General features: G+C 50.3%; 1 long non-coding RNA gene across 1 annotated transcript; it reads left to right on the top strand.

Moving 5' to 3' along the window:
- The first annotated feature begins 1,267 nt into the window (after window positions 1-1,267).
- Window positions 1,268-6,188, top strand: LOC144677678 (uncharacterized). Its single transcript, XR_013575787.1, has 3 exons — window positions 1,268-1,336; window positions 5,442-5,594; window positions 6,085-6,188. It is a non-coding gene; the product is annotated as an uncharacterized LOC144677678 (long non-coding RNA).
- Window positions 6,189-6,739: the final 551 nt, after the last annotated feature.

The raw sequence follows: 6,739 nt of genomic DNA, 5'->3' as shown, positions 1-6,739 counted from the left end.
GACTGGTGTATCTCAGTCCCGTCTCTCTCAGGGAGATATCTGTACACTGACTGGTGTCTCTCAGTCCCTCTTTCTCTCAGGGAGATATCTATACACTGACTGGTGTCTCTCAGTCTGTCTCTCTCTCAGGGAGATATCTGTACACTGACTGGTGTCTCTCAGTCCCTTTCTCTCTCTGGGAGATATCTGTACACTGACTGGTGTCTCTCCGTCCCTCTCTCTCAGGGAGATATCAGTACACTAACTGGTGTCTCTCAGTCCCTCTCTCTCTCAGGGAGATATCTGTACACTGACTGGTGTCTTTCTGTCCCCTCGCTCTCAGGGAGATATCTGTACACTGACTAGTATCTCTCAGTCCCCTCTTTCTCAGGGGGATATCTGTGCACTGACTGGTGTCTCTCAGTCCCCTATCTCTCAGGGAGATTTCTGTACACGGACTGGTGTCTCACGGTCCCCTCTCTCTCAGGTAGATATTTGTACTCGGACTGGTGTCTCTCAGTCCCCTCTCTCTCAAGGAGATATCTGTACACTGACTTGTGTCTCTCAGTCCCCTCTCTCAGGGAGATATCTGTACACTGACTGGTGTCTCTCAGTCCCCTCTCTCTCAGGGAAATATCTGGACACTGACTGGTGTCTCTCAGTCCCCTCTCTCTCAGGGAGATATCTGTACACTGAATGGTGTCTCTCAGTCCCCTCTCTCTCAGGGAAATATCTGTACACTGACTGGTGTCTCTCATTCCCTTTAGCTCGGCGAGATGTCTTTACACTGATTGTTGTCTCTCAGTCCCCCTTTCTCTCAGGGAGATATCTGTACACTGACTGGTGTCTCTCAGTCCCCTCTCTCTCTCTTTCAGGGAGATATCTGTACACTGTCTGGTTTCTCTCAGTCCCTCTATCGCTCAGGGAGATATCTGTACACTGACTGATGTCTCTCAGTCTCCTCTCTCTCTCAGGGAAATATCTGTACACTGACTGGTGTCTCTCAGTCCCCTCTCTCTCTCTCAGGGAGATATCTGTACACTGACTGGTGTCTCTCAGTCCCCTCTCTCTATCTCAGGGAGATATCTGTACACTGACTGGTGTCTCTCAGTCTCTCTCTCTCTCTCAGGGTGATATCTGTACACTGACTGGTGTCTCTCAGTCCCTCTCTCTCTCAGGGAGATATCTGTACACAGTCTGGTGTCTCTCAGTCCCTCTATCGCTCAGGGAGATATCTGTACACTGACTGGTGTCTCTCAGTCCCCTGTCTCTCTCAGGGAGATATCTGTACACTGACTGGTTTCTCTCAGTTCCCTCTCTGTCAGGGAGATATCTGTACACTGACTGGTGTCCCTCAGTCCCCTCTCTCATTTGGGGAGATATCTGCACACTGACTGGTGTCTCTCAGTCCCCTCTCTCTCTCAGGGAGATATCTGTACACTGACTTATTTCTCTCAGTTCCCTCTCTCTCAGGGAGATATCTGTACACTGACTGGTGTCTCACACTCCCCACTCTTATGGAGATATCTGTGAACTGACTGGTGCCTCTCAGTCCCTCCTTCTCAGTGAGATATCTGTAACTCTTACTGGTGTCTCTCAGTCCCTCTATCCCTCAGGGAGATATCTGTACACTGACTGGTGTCTCTCAGTCCCCTCTCTCTCTCAGGGAGATATCTGTACACTGACTGGTGTCTCTCAGTCCCCTCTCTCTCTCAGGGTGATATCTGTACACTGACTGGTGTCTCTCAGTCCCTTCTCTCTCAGGGAGATATTTGCACACTGACTGGTGTCTCTCTGTCCCTCTCTCTCAGGGAGATATCAGTACACTGACTGGTGTCTCTCAGCCACTCTCTCAGGGAGATATTTGTAAACTGACTGGTGTATCTCAGTCCCCACTCTCTCAGGGAGATATCTGTACACTGACTGGTGTTGCTCAGTCCCTTCTCTCAGGGAAATATCTGTACACTGACTGGTGTCTTTCTGTCCCCTCGCTCTCAGGGAGATATCTGTACACTGACTGGTGTCTCTCTGTCCCCTCTCTCTTAGGGAGATATCTGTACACTGACTGGTGTCTCACAGTCCCCTCTCTCTCAGGGAGATATTTGTACACGGATTGGTGTCTCACAGTCCCCTCTCTCTATGATAGATATTTGTACTCGGACTGGTGTCTCTCAGTCCCCTCTCTCTCAGGGAGTTTTCTGTACACTGACTGGTGTCTCTCAGTCCCCTCTCTCTCATGGAGATATCTGTACACTGACTGGTGTCTCTCAGTCCCCTCTCTCTCAGGGAGATATCTGTACACTGACTGGTGTCTCTCATTCCCCTATCTCTCAGGGAGATTTCTGTACACTGACTGGTGTCTCTCAGTCCCCTCTCTCTCAGGGAGATATCTGTACACGGACTGGTGTCTCTCGGTCGCCTCTCTCTCTCAGGGAGATATCTGTACACTGACTGTTGTCTCTCAGTCCCCTCTCTCAGGGAGATATCTGTACACTGACTGGTGTCTCTCAGTCCCCTCTCTCTCTCAGGGAGATATCTGTACACTGACTGGTGCCTCTCATTGCCTCTCTCTCTCCGGGAGATGTCTGTACACTGACTGGTGTATCTCAGTCCCCTCTCTCTCAGGGAGATATTTGTACACTGACTGGTGTCTCTCAGTCCCTCTCTCTCTCAGGGAGATATCTATACACTGACTCGTGTCTCTCAGTCTCTCTCTCTCTCAGGGAGATATCTGTACACTGACTGGTGTCTCTCAGTCCCTTTCTCTCTCTGGGAGATATCTGTACACTGACTGGTATCTCTCAGTTCCTCTATCTCAGGGAGATATCTGTACACTGACTGGTGTCTCTCAGTCACTCTCTCTCTCAGGGAGATATCTGTACACTGACTGGTGTCTCTCAGTCCCCTCTCATTCGCAGAGAAACATCTGTACCCTGAATGGTATCTCTCAGTCCCCTCTCTCTCAGGGAGATATCTGTACACTGACTGGTGTCTCTCAGTCCCTAACCTCTCAGGAGGATATTTGTACACTGACTGGTGTATCTCAGTCCCCTCTCTCTCAGGGTGATATCTGTACACTGACTGGTGTCTCTCAGTCCCTTCTCTCAGGGAGATATCTGTACACTGACTGGTGTCTTTCTGTCCCCTCGCTCTCAGGGAGATATCTGTACACTGACTAGTATCTCTCAGTCCCCTCTTTCTCAGGGGAATATCTGTGCACTGACTGGTGTCTCTCAGTCCCCTCTCTCTCAGGGAGATTTCTGTACACGGACTGGTGTCTCACAGTCCCCTCTCTCTCAGGTAGATATTTGTACTCGGACTGGTGTCTCTCAGTCCCCTCTCTCTCAAGGAGATATCTGTACACTGACTTGTGTCTCTCAGTCCCCTCTCTCAGGGAGATATCTGTACACTGACTGGTGTCTCTCAGTCCCTCTCTGTCTCAGGGAGATATCTGTACACTGACTGGTGTCACTCAGTCCCTCTATCTCTCAGGGAGATATCTGTACACTGACTGTTGTCTCCCAGTCCCCTCTCTCTCAGGGAGATATCTGTACACTGACAGGTGTCTCTCATTCCCCTCTCTCTCAGGGAGATTTCTGTACACTGACTGGTGTCTCTCAGTCCCCTCTCTCTCAGGGAGATATCTGTACACTGACTGGTGTCTCTCAGTCCCCTCCCTCTCTCATGGAGATATGTGTACACTGACTGGTGTCTCTCAGTCCCCTCTCTCTCAGAGAGACATCTGTACACGGACTGGTGTCTCTCAGTCCCCTCTCTCTCTCAGGGAGATATCTGTACACTGACTGTTGTCTCTCAGTCCCCTCTCACAGGGAGATATCTGTACACTGACTGGTGCCTCTCAGTCCCTCTCTCTCTCCGGGAGATGTCTGTACACTGACTGGTGTATCTCAGTCCCCTCTCTCTCAGGGAGATATCTGTACACTGACTGGTGTCTCTCAGTCCCTCTCTCTCTCAGGGAGATATCTATACACTGACTGGTGTCTCTCAGTCTCTCTCTCTCTCAGGGAGATATCTGTACACTGACTGGTGTCTCTCAGTCCCCTCCCTCTCTCATGGAGATATGTGTACACTGACTGGTGTCTCTCAGTCCCCTCTCTCTCAGAGAGACATCTGTACATGGACTGGTGTCTCTCAGTCCCCTCTCTCTCTCAGGGAGATATCTGTACACTGACTGGTGTCTCTCAGTCCCCTCTCTCTCAGGGAGATATCTGTACACTGACTGGTGTCTCTCATTCCCCTATCTCTCAGGGAGATTTCTGTACACTGACTGGTGTCTCTCAGTCCCCTCTCTCTCAGGGAGATATCTGTACACGGACTGGTGTCTCTCAGTCCCCTCTCTCTCTCAGGGAGATATCTGTACACTGACTGTTGTCTCTCAGTCCCCTCTCTCAGGGAGATATCTGTACACTGACTGGTGCCTCTAAGTCCCGCTCTCTCAGGGAGATATCTGTACACTGACTGGTGCCTCTCATTCCCTCTCTCTCTCCGGGAGATGTCTGTACACTGACTGGTGTATCTCAGTCCCGTCTCTCTCAGGGAGATATCTGTACACTGACTGGTGTCTCTCAGTCCCTCTATCTCTCAGGGAGATATCTATACACTGACTGGTGTCTCTCAGTCTCTCTCTCTCTCAGGGAGATATCTGTACACTGACTGGTGTCTCTCAGTCCCTTTCTCTCTCTGGGAGATATCTGTACACTGACTGGTGTCTCTCCGTCCCTCTCTCTCAGGGAGATATCAGTACACTAACTGGTGTCTCTCAGTCCCTCTCTCTCTCAGGGAGATATCTGTACACTGACTGGTGTCTTTCTGTCCCCTCGCTCTCAGGGAGATATCTGTACACTGACTAGTATCTCTCAGTCCCCTCTTTCTCAGGGGGATATCTGTGCACTGACTGGTGTCTCTCAGTCCCCTATCTCTCAGGGAGATTTCTGTACACGGACTGGTGTCTCACGGTCCCCTCTCTCTCAGGTAGATATTTGTACTCGGACTGGTGTCTCTCAGTCCCCTCTCTCTCAAGGAGATATCTGTACACTGACTTGTGTCTCTCAGTCCCCTCTCTCAGGGAGATATCTGTACACTGACTGGTGTCTCTCAGTCCCCTCTCTCTCAGGGAAATATCTGGACACTGACTGGTGTCTCTCAGTCCCCTCTCTCTCAGGGAGATATCTGTACACTGAATGGTGTCTCTCAGTCCCCTCTCTCTCAGGGAAATATCTGTACACTGACTGGTGTCTCTCATTCCCTTTAGCTCGGCGAGATGTCTTTACACTGATTGTTGTCTCTCAGTCCCCCTTTCTCTCAGGGAGATATCTGTACACTGACTGGTGTCTCTCAGTCCCCTCTCTCTCTCTTTCAGGGAGATATCTGTACACTGTCTGGTTTCTCTCAGTCCCTCTATCGCTCAGGGAGATATCTGTACACTGACTGATGTCTCTCAGTCTCCTCTCTCTCTCAGGGAAATATCTGTACACTGACTGGTGTCTCTCAGTCCCCTCTCTCTCTCTCAGGGAGATATCTGTACACTGACTGGTGTCTCTCAGTCCCCTCTCTCTATCTCAGGGAGATATCTGTACACTGACTGGTGTCTCTCAGTCTCTCTCTCTCTCTCAGGGTGATATCTGTACACTGACTGGTGTCTCTCAGTCCCTCTCTCTCTCAGGGAGATATCTGTACACAGTCTGGTGTCTCTCAGTCCCTCTATCGCTCAGGGAGATATCTGTACACTGACTGGTGTCTCTCAGTCCCCTGTCTCTCTCAGGGAGATATCTGTACACTGACTGGTTTCTCTCAGTTCCCTCTCTGTCAGGGAGATATCTGTACACTGACTGGTGTCCCTCAGTCCCCTCTCTCATTTGGGGAGATATCTGCACACTGACTGGTGTCTCTCAGTCCCCTCTCTCTCTCAGGGAGATATCTGTACACTGACTTATTTCTCTCAGTTCCCTCTCTCTCAGGGAGATATCTGTACACTGACTGGTGTCTCACACTCCCCACTCTTATGGAGATATCTGTGAACTGACTGGTGCCTCTCAGTCCCTCCTTCTCAGTGAGATATCTGTAACTCTTACTGGTGTCTCTCAGTCCCTCTATCCCTCAGGGAGATATCTGTACACTGACTGGTGTCTCTCAGTCCCCTCTCTCTCTCAGGGAGATATCTGTACACTGACTGGTGTCTCTCAGTCCCCTCTCTCTCTCAGGGTGATATCTGTACACTGACTGGTGTCTCTCAGTCCCTTCTCTCTCAGGGAGATATTTGCACACTGACTGGTGTCTCTCTGTCCCTCTCTCTCAGGGAGATATCAGTACACTGACTGGTGTCTCTCAGCCACTCTCTCAGGGAGATATTTGTAAACTGACTGGTGTATCTCAGTCCCCACTCTCTCAGGGAGATATCTGTACACTGACTGGTGTTGCTCAGTCCCTTCTCTCAGGGAAATATCTGTACACTGACTGGTGTCTTTCTGTCCCCTCGCTCTCAGGGAGATATCTGTACACTGACTGGTGTCTCTCTGTCCCCTCTCTCTTAGGGAGATATCTGTACACTGACTGGTGTCTCACAGTCCCCTCTCTCTCAGGGAGATATTTGTACACGGATTGGTGTCTCACAGTCCCCTCTCTCTATGATAGATATTTGTACTCGGACTGGTGTCTCTCAGTCCCCTCTCTCTCAGGGAGTTTTCTGTACACTGACTGGTGTCTCTCAGTCCCCTCTCTCTCATGGAGATATCTGTACACT

Source organism: Cetorhinus maximus, unplaced genomic scaffold (genome assembly GCF_964194155.1).
Source record: "Cetorhinus maximus unplaced genomic scaffold, sCetMax3.hap1.1 HAP1_SCAFFOLD_2869, whole genome shotgun sequence".
Lineage (NCBI taxonomy): Eukaryota > Metazoa > Chordata > Chondrichthyes > Lamniformes > Cetorhinidae > Cetorhinus > Cetorhinus maximus.
This window is presented reverse-complemented; position numbering and strand designations above follow the sequence as displayed.